The sequence below is a fragment of the Neopsephotus bourkii genome, unplaced genomic scaffold (assembly GCF_033783945.1).
Source record: "Neopsephotus bourkii isolate Nb327-2 ecotype Australia unplaced genomic scaffold, CSIRO-AGI_Nbou_v1 NB_1765, whole genome shotgun sequence".
Taxonomy (NCBI): domain Eukaryota; kingdom Metazoa; phylum Chordata; class Aves; order Psittaciformes; family Psittacidae; genus Neopsephotus; species Neopsephotus bourkii.
Genome location: NW_026902239.1, coordinates 6,520,933 through 6,538,430, shown reverse-complemented (window position 1 = coordinate 6,538,430; position 17,498 = coordinate 6,520,933). Strand labels below are relative to the sequence as shown.

The 17,498-nt window shown below is 41.8% G+C and overlaps 1 long non-coding RNA gene across 2 annotated transcripts in view; it reads left to right on the top strand.

Moving 5' to 3' along the window:
• Nucleotides 1–5,513: 5,513 nt before the first annotated feature.
• LOC133225695 (uncharacterized) overlaps nt 5,514–17,498 on the top strand; it is a 71,836-nt gene continuing 59,851 nt past the window's right edge. Inside the window, exon 1 of one of the 2 annotated variants that reach the window (XR_009729239.1) lies at nt 5,514–5,594. This is a non-coding gene — a long non-coding RNA (uncharacterized LOC133225695). Of the gene's footprint in view, nt 5,595–8,983; nt 10,016–17,498 lie in introns of those variants that run through there. The other variant, XR_009729240.1, reaches the window with a different exon arrangement.

Sequence of the window (17,498 nt, the reverse complement as noted above, 5' to 3'; positions counted from 1 at the left end):
GTGAGGAAGTTACCCGTGATGGATCCTGTGGAAAAGTCTAACCTTAATAGCATGGTAGATCTGTATGATTATTTAAGATTCAATTATGACATGGGGTGAAAAGACAGTCCATCAGTTACCTTTTTTCATTACCTAAGATTTGAAAGGTATTTGAGAATCCTAAAACTGTCCTAACTAGTGTTCACCCTGTGAGTTAGGAAGTTTGTAATATTCAGGTGAGTGTTAAAAGCATATATAAAATGCCAACATCTTTTCCTTTCTCCTTGTGTCATTCCCAAGATACAGAGGGTTGAATTTCAAATTCCCTGGGCTTTCTTATTTTACCATCTTATTTTTTTTCTTTCAGCTTTCTTATTTTACCATCTTAAATTGAATGAGACCTTACTAAGGCCTTCATATATCTTTTTTTTCCCCTTTATAAATGGCTTGCAAAGAGTGACAGTAGAGTACATGTCTTGGGAATCGTGCTTTGCATTTTTTTTTTTTTGCCATCAAGCTGCCACAGGGGGGAGTAGAAGTTTGGAAAGGACTGTGCTGCCCAAGAATCCACCGAGGCAAGTGTTGTATTCCATGTGCGTACCCTGGCCAGTCTTTTACGGGGAGAAGAGCGGGTGCAAAAGAAGAGTGGATGTGTTAGGAATGAATGTGTTGGTTGGGGGAAGAAGCTGGAGGGTTTCTGCATCTGGGGCAAGCTGAATGGTTCACAGCACGCAAAACCACGCTGTTTTTCTTATCCATTCCAACCAGCGCTACTGTCCAGATGTAAGGGGAATGTGACTGAATTGTTTTCCTGCCTCAGGAGGGAAGATGACATGTGGGAGTTGTACAGTACTTGCAAAATCCCTGTTGCTCTGACGAAAGGCTTTTCCCACGTTAGGTCTATTGCTAAGGAAGAAAAAATGCTAGGCAGAGGCAAGGCGGCTTTGCGAGGCGCAGGACGCATCGAGGAAAGTTTTAACAACTTGGTAGAAAAGGTTTGTTCTTGTGGGACTGTTAGTGGTGGAGAATCTGCTCTATCTGCTTGATGCATGAATAGCTGGACCCTGTGGATCCTGTGCAGCAAGGATGGGGAAGGGGCTGTGCTCCTCATGCCTTAGCCCCAGCTGTGAGATTAGTCTCTCCTCTTGTGTCTGCCCACAGTTGCTTTTGCAGCCCATGGTCTGCAGTAGCAGCACGGCTGTCAGCAACTGCCCTGCCCTGCCAGTGGGCCTGGTGCCCATTTTCATCCTTATTGAGGAGGAAAGATGGGGACAGAAATGGGGATGTGGGTGTGAGAGCAGAAGGAGTGGGCTAGGATTTTGGGGTAGTGCAGCACAAAAGGGTGGAAGGGGGCTTATCCCTCCTCTCAGCTTCCCACCCACGTGCTGGATTTGCGCGTGTGCCCTGTGTCAACCAGCCATGGTGCTTGGTGAGAAAGGGTAAACAGCGCTGAAGAGAGCGGCTCACGCATGTGTTTGTGTGGGAAGAGCTTAGGAGAGAATACAGAAGGAAATGGAGGAAATGGTGTGTGAGGAGAGCGGTGAAAATGAACCATCCAAGGATGAGGTGGGCTTGGCAGCATCCTTCCCACCACCTTCACAGCGTTTTACTGCCGATAAACAGTGTTCATCTGTTTAACCACGGGCAAACTCATTTGCCAGAAGAAGAAAAAGTGTGTCTGCAGTGAAGTCTGGGTACTGCTGTTGGGAGCACGTTCAGATGCCAGTCTCCATTTTTCCTTGCCCTGCTGTACTCAGGAACAGGCTGCTTTTGGGGTCTGTGTTGCAGATTTTTATCATTGGACACCCTGGTCAACAATTTTTGGGAAAGAATGAAGTAATTTTTAGGAACTGTTTAATGATCAGGAAAGCAAATGATCCAAAATGAGCCAAAAGGAGTGAATCAGGCACATTTTCATTTATAAAATCCTCCGGATCTGAGTGTACAGATCTGTAACGAGACAGTGAAGCAAGGAAAAAGGAAGAATTAAAGGAGAAATGCAAAAATCATATTTATGTTTCTGTAACCTATCATGAGAAATAACAATGTTGTGTATTACTTACTAAATGTGTTATTTTAGAATGCAGAGGAAGCAGGTCATTGCTTTTGATTCAAGGCCATGTTGGATGAGGCCTTGGGTAACATGGTTTAGAGCGCGGTGTCCCTGCCCGTGGCAGGGGGGTTGGAACTTGATGATCTTAAGGTGCTTTCCAACCCTAACTATTCTATGATTCTATGATTTTAATGGTAAACATAGGTTGGAAAGGAAAACAATTCTTTGGGTGCCATTTTTCTGGGTTTTTTGTACATCTGTGATTCCTGGACTGTTGAACAGTCGTCAAAAGTAATCTGGGAGAAATCCACGTTCTTTGTGTATAGTATATTGATAAATTCAGTGGCTGTTCCACAACCTTGTGCCTAACATACACAAAAAAAGAAAATTAATGGTCTAGTTTCCAAATAAGACATAAGGAATTTGGTTTTGCTTTCAGGAGGTAAAGTATTGAGGTTTGAATGGAACTATGGTAAGTATATTGGAAGTCTCAAGGAATACAAGGCTGTTTTTTTCAACAATAAACATCTAAGATAACAAGAATATTTATACATTTGGCAAAATTGTGCCTAAACCTCATGTTTCTTGTTTATTCTTAGGGCTGGTTGTTACAAATTAATGGAGTTAACCAGAGATAAAAATAAACCGAAAAATAGAAAATTAAATAAATTCAGAGCAGCATCAAAAATATCCCTCAGTGATGCAGGAGTTATAGAAGGTATTAAAGTCAGAAACATATTGAAGCTTATACCACAGTTCATTGCACTCACCTGGACTCTTGCAGGAATAAAAAGCTGGAGAGCACTGAACTGGGCCAGTGTCACAGCGTCACATAAATCACTTTTAAAGATACCTACAATTTTGTTCCACTCTTTCTAAAGCACTTTCAGCTTGGTTTGTCAGTGCTTCTTCCTAGAACGTTTGCTGAGGAAATTGGCAACAAAGTATGATTGATGTGTGAAAGAAGAGAATAAAAAGGTAGGAAGCTAACAATATAAAAACCCAGAGTGTGATTAGAGTGCTTTTGCAAAGTATGATGTCAAGATACTAATTTTGGACATGGTGTATGTTTCGTAATATTTGAAGAATCAATACGTGTACAAAGACAAAACCAAGAGCCAAACAAGCATTAAGTGGTTTATAATTCCAAATCTTTTCTGTGTTTTTTTCTGATTTCATCACTCTATCTTTTCGGGGAAAAAAAAAAAAAGCCAAAAAAGATTTTGATGTTTGAGCGTTTAAGGCATCCAACACTTTGACTAGATGTGTTTTTCTATTTCTACTCCTCATCGTGGTTTAGGATGAATGGGCAGCATGGTTACTGTTGAATCATTCTTTTAGTTGAAAAGGTATAAATGTGTGTTTCTGGTGCTAGAGGTCACAGATTTGTTCCTGCAGAGTCTTCATTTTGCATTGTGTCCAGAGCAGATTTGTAATACTCTTTTGGCATTTTAAAAAGGTTATTTTATTATGATATAATTCCATCAAGAAAACCACAGATGCTGTATTTCAAGCCAAATTTGTTGATGAATGGATGAGGTGTCTAATTTTTGTTTCTCGAGGGCAATCAGAGCAAATCTTGCCAAAGTTATGTTTTTACTCAAAATTCCTTCATTTCTCCTGCTTTTCCAGCAGACCAACACAGAGCAGTACATTATCATCACTTAGTAAAAAAACCCTAATAATACACACACACGCACGCACACAAAAGCCAAGATAACAAGAGTTGTGTCCCACAGATATTTACCAAGAAAGCCAAGCAGGAACATAGTTGCAGGACTTAAAGTACATTTGGTAGTCCTAGACTAAGGGAACCAATGCATTAGGGGTTTGGGGGGAACTAAGATGAGAATAACAGGGAAGTTGGAAAGAAAAAACCTCCAAAGGTTAAGACAGTAGAGTGCCGATAATTTATGTGACATGGAGCCACAGTACTGATGCGGGGAGACTTCTGGTGAAGTAAGACCCAAGGTCTGTGATCCTCTTGGCTAATGACTGTTCTTGCTTGGAAGGAAGTTTTGAATTGGCAAGTGAGTGTAGGAGCTGAGATAATTGTTAGACATAATACAATACCCAGCTATAGACAGCTTCAGCAGATAGACCATAGGACAGTGGTGGCATTCTGCCTGACCAGCTGTAGCATGTCATCACTAGAGCATGGGGTAAAACTTTCTTCCCTGCCCACCTTTGCCCTTTGGAAAGCATTCACTTACTTTTGCATCACTTGTGTATCAAATCCCAGTTCATTTTGGAAGCTTTCTCCTTTTCCTGACCATTATTTTCTCATTCCTGAAGCAGTTTGAGTCTCAGTGTCTTTTCACCACCTTTGCTTGTTTCTGCTTGGGTCTTAGGTGAATTGCCTCCTCAAACACAGAGGTAAAGCTAACAAGTTGTTTCTTACTGCCTGTAGCTTGGGTTCCCATGAACATCCTTTTCTATCTTCAGAGCAGTGCTCCCTCTTCCTTGATCTGCTTCTGAGTATGAGCTGATAGTTAAGACTACCTTTGGTAACCTAGGTAAGAAATTTTTATGGGATAGGATATAGGTGAATATGGGAGGTTTTTTGGTAGGCCATCGAGGGGTCTTCTAGATTTATCCAGCCTGTATCGCAGATTGGATGTTGTTGTTAAAGCATCTCTGCTTTCCAAGCTGGAAAGGTCACTGTGTTTCTTTAGAATATTTCTGGAGATGTTTCTGTGGTTTGTCAGAACTAAAAATAGACTATGATCAACACACTTAAAAATTATGACAGGATTATTTTTTTTCCCCCAAGAGTATATAAAGCAGTCCGATATTTGTTTTCCTCTTAGGGAACCAGGTAGAACTACAGACAGGCTACGAAAATCCCCTTCAGATCTCCAGGACTTTTATTTTTGGTTGTGTGTTTAAAGTTGGGGCCTTTGCCTGCTCATCTGCGTAATGCAGTTTATATAGCTTATCATTTTCTCAACTGAGAAAAAAAAGTCACCAGGAACATTTGTAGTCTTTTCTCCTTAAATTTCTCTGTCAAGTGGGAAGCTTTAATTGGAGTTTGTTTTCATTAGAAAGAGGCATCCTGATGAAATAGACCTTGTGCATCAGTTGCATGAATTTTCAGCAAAATAAAGCTTAGAAAAACCTTGGAATTATTTTGTTCTTAAACATGTCAATGTTCTGGCTTGGTTTTGGAAGGGAGAAACACTGGGGAAGTTTAATTTTAAATTTGTTTTGTGTCAATGACCTACTGGTCTTGCTTGGCCTGAAAAACAATTTCAGTGACATTTTATAATGTCTGCCACTGTAAGTGGGGCTGGAGAGACATTTAGAAACCCAGTGTTCTTCAAGGAGCAGAAAGTCCATTTTCTGGCCCACATCAAAGAATGCTTAGAAAGTATTCTATGATTCATTTAGAGTTATTAAAGCTTATTGTGTAAAAGCAAATTTAATAATGCATTTTTACTGTTTTCTGTTGCTGTAATTGTTCCTAAAACAAATCTCATTGTTGTGAATGTCTGCAATACAGAGCCTTGGATTGGGTAGTTCAAAGGGTCAGTGTTGGATAACAGGTCAGTGAGCCCATCAGGTAAAGGATGGCTTCTCTGGAGACCTACAGCCATCATTCTGCATCTTCTGTGATTTTACTTGAGTCCTGTACTTGAGTACACATTATGGTTGAGAGTGTTGGCTAAAGCTTCACCACTTGTAGAGAGTCAGCAGTTGCATGTCGTCCTTTTTCAAAGCTGGGTTTGCAGGGGAGGTTCCTGAGACACAGAGCAGGGGGGTTTGAGTCTAGTGAGAGCTTCTTTGGAGACCCAGGGGTACTAAACCATTCTCTGCTGGCAGTCAAACACAAGGACGTTACTTCTCCTTACAGCTGCTTCATGACCATTTTGCATTTATCAAGTTTCATCTGAGTGCCCCTGCAGAAAGGATCTAACACTCACAGTATCACAGTATCACAGTATGTTAGAGATTGGAAGGGACCTCAAAAGATCATCTAGTCCAGTCCCCCTGCCGGAGCAGGAACACCTAGATGAGGTTACACAGGAACATGTCCAGGCGGGTTTTGAATGTCTCCAGAGAAGGAGACTCCACAAGCTCCCTGGGCAGCCTGTTCCAGTGTTCTGTCACCCTCACTGAGAAGAAGTTTCTTCTCAAGTTTAAGTGGAACCTCTTGTGTTCCAGTTTGTACCCATTGCCCCTTGTCCTATCATTGTTTGCCACTGAGAAGAGCCTGGCTCCATCCTCGTGACACTCCCCCTTTATATAATTATATACACTAATAAGGTCACCCCTCAATCTCCTCTTCTCCAAACTATAGAGAGCCAGCTCCCTCAGTCTTTCCTCATCTAACACTTTCCAGAGTAGCTGTAGTTGGGTTTCTGCCGTAACCCCTCAAGCATCTCCCAGAAGGGTGATGTGCCAGGGATGCTTTCAGAGCACACAGGTGTGGGCTGCATTTGCTGGTGAAGGGTATTCCTTCAGAGGTTTTCCTGCCTTTCATAGCAAAAAGCAGTAGCATTAAGCACTTGTCAGTGTTACCAGCAGTTGCTCATTCAGACTCACTGCTTTCCAGAATAGCATGGGGAGGAGCTGATGTGGGGGCCTTATTTACCTGATCTATCACCTCCCAAGTGCACAGGTTAGAAAAGTCATCTTTGCATTTGAAAAAAGAAGAGGAAGCACCATGACCTCTCTTTCTGTGCACTGATTATATCCCATCTTATTTTAAACCCCATCTTCATCAGTGAGTCTTATCTAACACTTGAATAAAACAGAGTATGTTGTTTCTCACCAAGATTGAGCCTGCATTTAGCTTTCTTTGAAGTGGCGCAATAAAATGTGGGAATAGGCTTCAGCTTCCATGTTTTAATTCTTCTTTTTTAGTCCCTGTTTTCATTTTCAAAACTATTTGGATATGAGAAGACATTTTTTTTTTCCTCTTTCCACTTCTGATTTGTTTGTTGGAGCACTGCCTGCTCACCCTATTTGGATGTCAAGAGACTCTCTGTTTTTCCATTTCTGGAATAGTCATTCACGACTCAGTGTTGTGCAAACCTTCAGAATTTACAGTGTGTTTATTGGTCTCTCACTAAAAGCAGTTTCTTTCTTGTAATATTTTGTTTCAAAATTTATCTCAGATACCATTATATAGATTTTGTTCACAAAATAGTTCTAAGTTTAAGTGACTGTGTCCCTAAAGGATCTAACTAATTAGATAATTAAAATGTAAGGGATTTATCTAACCTATTGAAATAGCAAAATTAAGACATAATTGATGGGGTAATGCATTTTTAATAGTAAACTAGTGTGCAAAGGTTATCAGTTGTGCAGAGTGTTGCAGGAATGCACAATAAAACAGTCACTGCGTTTAAGAGACCACACTCATGTTCTGTTTTTTGCCAATTGTGCTGCACATATTAAGGGCATCTTTGTGTAAAAGAGCTGGTAAAATCTGGTAAAACAGGGAGAACTAATAACCCAGAATGGGTGTTTCCTGAGAGTGCAGGTTAGGTGGTTTGAGTTTAGGGGTGTTGCAGTTGAAAGGATAGTTGAGGTTAAGTGCAAGACGACAGTAGCCAGGATGTGGAGACTGGAAAAGGGCTGAGCATTATGAAGGAGGAGGAGTGAGGAAGAAGAGGTGTGTGGCATAAACTGGAGCAGAAATGGTAAGAGAAGAAAACACTGAAGGGAAGATAAACAAACTGCAAAGCAGAAAAACGTACAGACATATGACTGAAAGAGCAGCCTGTGGTAGGTTTTGTACCAGGGCCCATTGCTGTTCTGCCCAGTGCCTAATTAGCTTCATACAGGGAAATAATAAAAATAATAATGAACTTCATAATTGTCTCCTTTCATTTTTACAACTATGGAAATTGAAGTGTGAAAGGAAGCTGTAGAAGCAAATAGAGATCTGGGGTGTGCTACATGTACAGGAGAGTTGCCTAGGCCACTGAACACTGTAATGATGCAGGAGCTGTGAATGGGAACCAGTATTGTTACTCCATAAAATGAAGTATCTGTCAAACCAGACTTGCCCTATGACTGCTGTTCTCGTTTTACTTCCTCTCTGGCTTCAATTAAAGTATACATCTTTAGGGTAGGCAGTTTTGGGGGAGCTGGCTCAAAAAAGAAAACTGCATCTGTCTTTTGGTTTCAGTGCTACCCTTCAAGCCTAATGGACTGGTTCATTAAGTTAGTATAATAATCATGCTTTAGACATAGCCTAGTTTTTAAGCCCAGGCATGAAATAATTCTTTGCTGAAAATCAAGAATGTTTGGGAATCTTTCTTTTCTTTCTGTGGTCCTTGCTGGGTTTTGTCCAGGATGTCCTTGGAAATGTGAGCTCCAGATATATCATGAGACAACCTCTGTTTTGTGCCAGCTGCATGTTTCAGAAGAAAACACTGGAGGACATGGTTGAGTGTGCATGCAGACTTCTGGATGCTCATCAGCACTAATTCCAAACTTCCTTTTTGGTTGCTGATTGCTGATCAGCAGCACAAACAAGACAGACGGCTTTAACCACTAAAAATGCTCCCTCTTCTGCTCTCACAGTCTCTGTAGACCAGAATTTTGTAAACAGCCAGATGCAGTTTTGCTTCCAGAGATATCACAATCCAGATTTTGGTCCAACTAGCTATTTCAGGCCAACTCAGACTCTACTGAAAGATGGATTTATAAGGAAAATGCTGTCAGATCCTGGTCTTTTGTAACACTGGTGGGAGCCACGATAATAATAATAATTTCCTTTAACAGTCTTCCATCAAATGTTCAAAGCAGTAGCTTTTCCTTTGGTGCAAACATCAAAAATGTGGACAGTTTTGTTTTCCTAAGCTTGGACAACATCTGTGTTTCCACCATTTCTATGGGAATGGAGTACACCCCCAGTTTTATTAAAAACCACCTTTTTGGCTAAAGTACGTGGTATTGGAAGCACTTTTCATTCTGCCTCGTGTATCTTGTTCTAGGAGGTTGGAGTCTGCCTGTTTCATTCCTCCAGGACTTTCTTACTGTGAAGAGTGTAGATGAGAACAGTGTTTTTCCTCTCAGAATTGCTTCAAGTTGTTTGCCTAACCTAGACATCTTAAGTGTATCTAAGTAGTTAAATGATTTTCATTGATAGTAATGTTCTACTGATATTTAAGTTGCTTGTTGGCCCAAACCAGAATTAGTTTTAGAGAAGACTGTAGTGAGCTCTGACATCTGGAAAAAGTTAAACTGTAGCCTGGATGCAGTTTAGTTCTTTACCTTCTGGGACAAACCTCTTGCTTTGATCTGGGTTGGAAATCTCTAAATCAGTTCTGGATGTGCGTGTGGAAAGAAGGTTATAAGAGAAAATGGAGGAGGATCTCACTGTTTCCATTGCATTTTTCTGAACTCTGCCCAGTTGGAAGGAAAGCACCTATCTAATGTCAGTATAAAGACTGAGGCGGCTTGTCAGTGCAAGGTAGAAGTTCCACCTTAAAATGTGTACCCATGTCCTGTAGGCAGGTAGTTTGTTCATAAAATGGTTGACAGGAAAACTGAGGAGAGATTTGTGCTGGCTTATGGTATCCCACACACAGCAAGAAAGTGCTTTCCAAAGAAGGAACTAGCCTTTCTCTGAGCAAGAGAAGGGTAAATGTTACACTCCTGTCTGTTTTGCTTCAGAGATTGTAAAAAGCATTGGCCTTCCTTGCATGCCTCTCATCAGGAATGGAAATAGGCAGGCCATCTGAGGGAGTGGTCTTGTTTACATGGAAACTCTTTTACGTAAGAAGAGGAGGCTGGTCCAGCAAAGGTGTGGTTTTATTTACATCCATGCTCTTCCCTTATGATTGGAGGGTGTTTGGAAGGTGTGGTCTCATTTACATCCTGCCTAGGCTGCCTTTGGCTCATCTGGATTCAACCCTTGACTGTGGCTGGAAAAGGCACGAATTGCTGCAAGCAGAATAAAAACTACTATGTGAAAAAACGTGACTGGTTTCTGCCTCTGTTTCTTCAGTGTATGCATTGCTGCTGGTACGTATCTGAAAAGGGAAGGCCATGTTCCTGGGGAAAGGGTTTTGGGTCTATATAGGTATGTGCAAGTATGTTTCTGTGTGTATATATTTGTAATGCCAAGGAGAACATACCAGGTTTTGTGCTGCCTTGGGTGTTGGAGGGTCAGAAAAGCAAGTCCTTATTCATTGCAAATGCTTCCCTTTCTATTTATTTATTTATTTATTTATTTATTTATTTTTAAGGTGCGTGCACTGTTGCAAAGGTGCTGTTGACAGCTCTAGAAGAAGGCCTTGTCTTTTGTGTGTGTGTGATATTTCATATAGTTCCTTGCATCAAAGTGAAGCCCGTGTAAACATGGTAGCAGCATTTTACACAATCTCTGAACCAGAACAGGAGACTAATTACAGAATATGCAGGGCAGTCAGGAATTGGCTATGCTACATGCAGTTGCCATGCAATAGTCTGTCCCTTCCTCAACATATATATAACATACATTCAACTCTAGGGGCTACTGTACCTTATGGTTGGAAGGCAATTCAGCTGCTACTTGCCTCTGTGTTAACTCTGGGATGGAGGTGCATTTTTAGCAGAAAGTGGACTGGGGGAACTCCTTTCATGTGGATTATGAAACATCTACAAAGCCTTCACACTACTGTTGGCTTGTTTGGATTGAATTTACTGTGATTACTCTAGTCCTTCCTTATTTTCTTCTTCCAGCCACGACTGATCAGGCACCATCTTGATGAATTCCAAGTAAATAAGAACGACAGAAGGCAGAAGAGCTAGCTTGCTGATTTATTTTCTCCCTTTTTTTCTACCTAGGAAATTAAAGCATCTTGGATCTGCAACAGCTTGACAATTGGTCCAGATGCATGTACATGAGCATCCATATTATTTTCACTGAGAACAGAGCTGTCATGTTGCTTTGGTTGAGGGTGGAAAGTGGACAGAGTCCCTTCGATGTGAAGCTCTGATTTGTGGCTGTGTCCAGAAGCTCTGAAGGAGCTGCCACCAACATGCTGGGACTGGCTGGAACTGGCTGTCCCTGCCATGGCTGGGAGGACAACTTGGCTGCAACACGCTGTTGGTCAGTGCAAGAGCAAGGTGTTTCCAAGAAGATAGCCTTGTGGGATGTGCAGGTCGCAATCCATTTCTCTAATTCTCACTGCTGCCTGTGATTATACTCCTGTAACTCATGGTAAAAATCTAGGTATGACAACCTAAAGATGCTAGTATTTTAAAGTTAGTCAGAACTCATTTTTCAACTTTAGATACCACTAAACGCCTTCACAGACATCTGGCAATGAGCCATTTCTCCCTCGCCCACAAAAACTGGGTGAACCTGGAAGTGCTCCTATCTATCACACTCTGGTGCAGGACATGAAAGTTAATAAAATATCTCCCCTTTTTTCTGTAGCCAAGGCAAGCTGAGGTGCACAAAAATAATTGCATGCCGGTTTACCACAGGAGGAAAAGTGCCTGGCATTGTGTCCCTGGATTGAAGAAAGGAAGGAGAGCCAGAAAGTTTGTTGTCAGGATCCCTTGCACATACTCTGGGACTGCAGCTGAAGTTTTTAAGTTACACACACCTACTTCTGAAGACAGGTACTCCAGATGATGTAGACCAAGTGAGTGATATGTGCTAAGGATCCCAATGTAAGTTCACATTTCTATACCTGAGGAGCTGACAGGTCTAAACTGCCATCGCAGGAGCAGTTAGCCTGGACTCTGTGCTATGCTTTTCGGCTTTTCTAGAGCTAAACTATCTGTTTAAATGAGGCTTGTGAATTTCTACACTGCCCTGCATTCATGGCTGAGACTGCACTAAGAGACATATGCCTCGTTTTTAAAATTGGCATAGGTTCCAAAACACAAGGTTTTTTTTTAAATTTTCTGGTTTCCTGATCTTCCTCTCCTACTTGAACTTTCTTCCTCAGGCTTAGCTTCCCTCCCTCATCCCAGCATTGCGCCTGAGCAAACACGCTGGTTACACCTACGTGGGCAAATGAAGGTATCTGTCTCCAATGGCAGCTCTCTGGTGAAAACTTTGAGCAGCTGTTCCCTATGTCCTGAAGGATGTGACAGCCCTTTGCTGGTAGGGTTACACTAAAATAGATTGTTTCTCCTGTCAGAGGAGAAGATGGCAAGCTAATAACTTAAGGAAAAGACATCTAAGAGAGATAAGAGCGTAAGAAACATTGCTGCAGTTCTATATTTGGAGTCAGCTACGTATTTGTGTGGTAACCCAAATGATGGGTGGACTGCACTTTCCCATTACCGTAATTACATTTCCTTTCATAGCTAGGGCTGGGGATGCATCCAGACATTGCAGAACACATCAGTAGATTTAGTGTGGCTTACTCAGTCTCCATTTATCAAACTATGTCTCAATTATGTTACATTTAGGAAACAGAATAATTTTCTGGTTATAGCACACGGAATTTGTGGCATTCTAATCCTAGTCATCCTGCTGTATGACCTTGAAGAAGTTGTTTAACTTCTCTTTGATGGTAAAAAATTAACTCACCCCATGGATGGATTTTAATACCATGCCAAGTTTTAAAAAAAATCTGAAGATAATTTTAGCCTTCTAAATCTCTATTTAGGGGCTAAATGGGGTGACTTGTTTTGCACAACCCTGAGCACCCAGTAACTGTCTCCCACCAAGGCCAGCTAGAGATTTTGGGTGTCCAGTAGTCTGAAACATGAACCAAAAGGAGAGTGAAAGCAGCCTCTTGTGTGCACATGAAGAGGAGCTCACTGATGTGGTGTGGTGAGACAGGGGCAGCCGTCTGTCTTTCCTGGGTGGTTGCCACAGTGGTGTGGAGATGTGGCTCAGATTAATCTCACTAATTTTACTCTCTAAAAGTGGAAAGTCTGCCTTAGGCTGGTTATTCAAAATCTCTTTAGTGGACCTCTTGGTTCAGTGGATCTGGAGCTGCTCTCATTGGGGACAGATGATCAGGCCTGGATGTGTCATCCTGCCCACCTATCCAGATGTGGGCTGAGTTATCCTCTGTCAGTGCTCAGCTTTGTCCACAGAGTAAAGTGCTTCATAAATGCTTAAATGGCTTCCTTGGGCTTCGATGACTGCAAAGTCAGCAGGTGACTTACAGCACAGTAGGTAAGTCCAAGGGTGTGGCCGAGCTGCTCATAGCTGCAGAGAATGGTGAAACCCCATTGCAGGCTGAGGAGTTTGGTTGTGAAAGCTATAAACAAGTGAAAGCAGGGAGAAGTAGTTGAGTCTAGTAGGGAAAAAGAAATATAAACTTGACTGTAGTAATTGAAAACTTATTCCATATTGATTGGATGGTTTGTTTCCACTGGAGAGCTTTGTTCTTTTGGGCACTGTTTGAGGAGGAAGATTAATTTTCCCACGGGAGAAATAAGCTTTGAATAAGTCAGCAAAAATGGATTGTTCTTATGTGCACCGTGCATCTATAGGAGAAACAGAAGACGTTTACGTGCTCCCTGAGGAGGAACCATGACAAGCGGACAATTAACCAATTCCCCTGCATCCCCAGATTTAAAGAACCACGTAATGGCCTAATTGAGTTGAGTTGCTGAGAGTGCGGCACTGCGCTGAGATTCGTGCTGTGAAGTGCGCGATTCCCAGAGGCATCCATCAGGTTTTAAAGAATTGACTTTCCATGCTAATTGACCCAGATGTGCTTGATTTTACCTCACAATCTCCACTTCATTCAATTACTGTTAAAGAGAAGGGAATGAGAAAAAAGGGGTCCATTTATCTCATGTACTGTATTAAAAGGAAGCTTTCCTAAAGCAACATTCTGTAGTGCTGAACAAATTGTTCAGCTTGAACTGGAGCAGCATTTATTCCACTTCTTTTCATTTATTTCCCGAATGACCGAGCATGTATTTTGTAAGGACTAGAGAATATTCCTTAAGCCACTCTGCTTGGCAAAGGAAGCATAGGCTTCGTCACCAGAAGAATGAGGGCAGTACAGATGGCTGGATGGTGTCTGGCCTGTCTGATGAGGCAGGGCTGAGCAGCACAGCATAAGGGCTGTGCACTCTTATGCCTTGGCGGAGTGCTGGCCCACCCGAATGATCAATAAATGAAGCAAAAATCACGGTTTAACTATTTTTATCTTCAAGAAGGCAAGGAGCCAAGTTTCAGGAATAGGGTTTGCAATGTGAATTAGCAGCTGAACTCTTCCATGTACCAGGCTGGTAGGCACCTCATTTTGGCAAGCTATGGTCAACTTTTATGTGTGTGCAAACATCCCTGGAGCACACAGAGCAATTAGTGTAGGATTGAGGTTCCCAGTGCATTCTATGGGTGTGCAGAACCAGGGGTTTTGTTCCTTGTCAGTTCACAAGCCTTAATTCATTTACAAATCAAGTATCTTTGTGTGGTGGGGGCTGAATCCACCTCTCTAACTACATTCCTGGAATACCACGGGAGGCTTTCTTTGGTAAGGAAGCTGCTGTCTACCTTGTTAATGATTTCAGGCTTACTTCAAATAGCACCAGCAAGAGGCATGTTGAGGAGCTTCTGTATATTTATATTTAAACAAGATGTGTACCACTGAAATCAGTGGAGTTCATCTGAGTTTGCATAGTTCTGCATGGGGAGCAGAATTTAGCTCCTGATGCATGTGATAAGCCATATGTTGTACCAGCCAGGCAAGTTATGGGGCTCTGTTGTAAGGTGAAGGTGCTCAAGGAGTTTATTCCTTCATTAAGAGTTGTATGCCATATATGGTCAGTGTGGGATTTTTTTTGCTGCTGTTTTCTTTTTTCCCTTAGGAAGTCTGTCCTCCAAATTGCTGAATCATACTGCAACCATAGACCCAGAGATTTTTCAGAATTTGAATCATAGTTGAGTTCTCTGGATATCAAGCTGCGAAGCCACACGTGGGCTCAGCAGTTTGGCAACCACCAAGTGCAGCTTTGGCAGCGAATATTCACAGTCCAGATGTTGGCAGGTTCAGCCACAGCATACAGCATACAGAGCAACAACATTACTGAAAATTGCTGTTTACGCTTCTTAAGTTAAATACCATGGTTTGTACTGTTCTTGATGATTTAGCCTGGATATTAAGAACCAGACTACTTTAAATCTGTATCCCATCCTAGAAGAAAGTCTCGCGTAACAATCCCACATCCAGTGAGAAACCTTTTTTGGGAGATTTTGCTTTTGCATTCCTTCTGCCAAGGTCTCCTGTGTGCTGTCCCAGTTAGGCTGACTTCTGAAGTCAGTTATAGACACATTCAGGATTAACAAAAACATCGTGACCCTGTGAAACCAGAAATAAGAAAGTCAGGGTGGTATCTGAGGTATGTGATATGATCATGTCACAAAAGGAAGAAGGACTTGAGGATTTAAGGACAGTGAGAAGAGGTGTTGCAAGACAAAGGGCTTCCTAGAGTCCATACCATGGAAAAAAGAGCAGTTCTGTTGTCTTGGCATGGAAGACTTGAAAATGAGAAGAATGGCAGAAAAATATGAAGGAACCAAGACAGTTTTTTTTTTATTTTTTGGCCTCGTTTTGTATTTCAGCGGCTAGGGTAAAGCTGAGTTCCTCACAGGGGAACATTAACTGAGCAAAGCAGTACAGGCCCTTGAAACAGAACAAAATGTCTGCAGGGAGAAAAAGACACGGGCAAAGAATATAATCAGAGAGTTCAATGACAGCAAATTGAACTGGCCAAAGAACCTGGACATTTTACAGTATATTTTTTCCAAGGAATAGATACGTACAGTATTTAACTAAATAGAAAGTATTATGGTTTTGCACTGATACTTGAATGCTCATTCACTGAGAAGAGTAGAAAAGGTCTGAATAGAGCTTTCGATGAACTCTGTATTATAAGATGTGAGAGCTAAAAAGGAGGAACTGCAAGAATTTGTACCAATGAAGCTGTTGTCTCACAGATTCATAAGGGTTCTTTAGTCTTCAGATGACAGAAAACTCCCTCAAATAAGATGTGTAAGTTCAAGTCAGAAAACTCAGTGGGTTTAACTGTCAAAATTACCAAAGCAGCCCTTGTTATTTGTATTGATTATTATTTCTGTCCTATCCAGGAATCCAGCAAAGAACAAATGAAATCTCTGATGATCAGCTCAGTATCTAAGTTGTTTATTATTGTGGTCTTATTTTTGACAGAAGAAGGTCAGATCAGAGATTGGCTGGTATCCTAAGTGAGAGCATAAGGCACATACAGGAAAACAGGGGTATCAGGGTCAGTCAACATGGGCTTATGAAGGGCAGCTCCTGCTTGAACAACCAGATCTCCTATGATAAAGGGACCCTTCTGGCTGATGAGGGAAAAGCTGTGGACATTGTCTATTTGGACTTAAGTAAAGCATGATAACACTACAGGATTGGGGAAGAGTATCTGGAAAGCTGCTCTTTGGAAAAGGACCTGGGGGTGCTGATTGATGGAGCTGAACATGAGCCAGCTTGTGCCCAGGCAGCCAAGAAGGCCAACAGCATCCTGGCCTCTATCAGAAATAGCATAGCCAGCAGGACTAGGGCAGTGATTGTCCCCCTGTACTCGGCACTATTAAAGCTGCACCTCAAATACCACGTTCAGTTCTGGGCCCCTCCCTACAAGGGCACTGATGTGCTGGAGCAGGTCCAGAAGAGGGCAGCAAAGCTGGTGAAGGGTCTGGATCACAAGTCTAATGAGGAACAGCTGAGGGAATGTCTGGAGAAGGTTGAGAGGGCATCTTATCTCTCTCTACAACTACCTGAAAGGAGGATAGAGTGAGTTGGGGGTTGGTCTCTTTTCCCAAGTAACAAGCAATAGGACAAGAGGTAATGGCCTCAGGCAGTGACAGGGGAGGCTTGGATTGGATATCAGGAAAAAAATTCTTCACCAAAAGGGTTGTCAGGCATTAGAACAGGCTGCCCAGGGAAGTGGTGGAATCACAGTCCCTGGAAGTGTTCAGAAACCATGTAGATGGGGCCCTCAGTGACATGGTCTAGTGGTGGGCTTGGCAGTCCTGGGGTAATGATTGGACTTGATGATCTTAAAGGTCTTTTCCAGCCTAGTTGATTCTATGATTCTATGTTGGCAGATTATGTTAATACTGTAAAATGCAACTATTTTGTTTTTGCACAGTCAAAAATAATGCTCCCAGGAGGAAGTCACAGAAATTATGTGGCAATTTTATGCAAATGGAATATATCCCATGAGTTTTTATAACAAAACTGAAAAGAAAACTGTAAGAAGCTTTTAAAAGCAGAGGATTTTGTTTCTTGGGAACCAGAACAACTGTAATGGAAGCAGATACTCACATGGCATACAGGATTTACCACTTAAAATATCCAAAAAGCAATGCAGCAAAAGGCTTGCTGTGTTCCTGGAATTATGAGATACACATTAAATGCTTTTAAAATGCTTACATTAGTCAAAGACTTACTCATACTGGGTTCAAAGAAATCTGTATGCTAGTTCATCCCTGCCTAGCTTCAGGGCTATTAAATATCTTAGATACTGTTGATCCTATTCTGCATTTTAGTTCCAC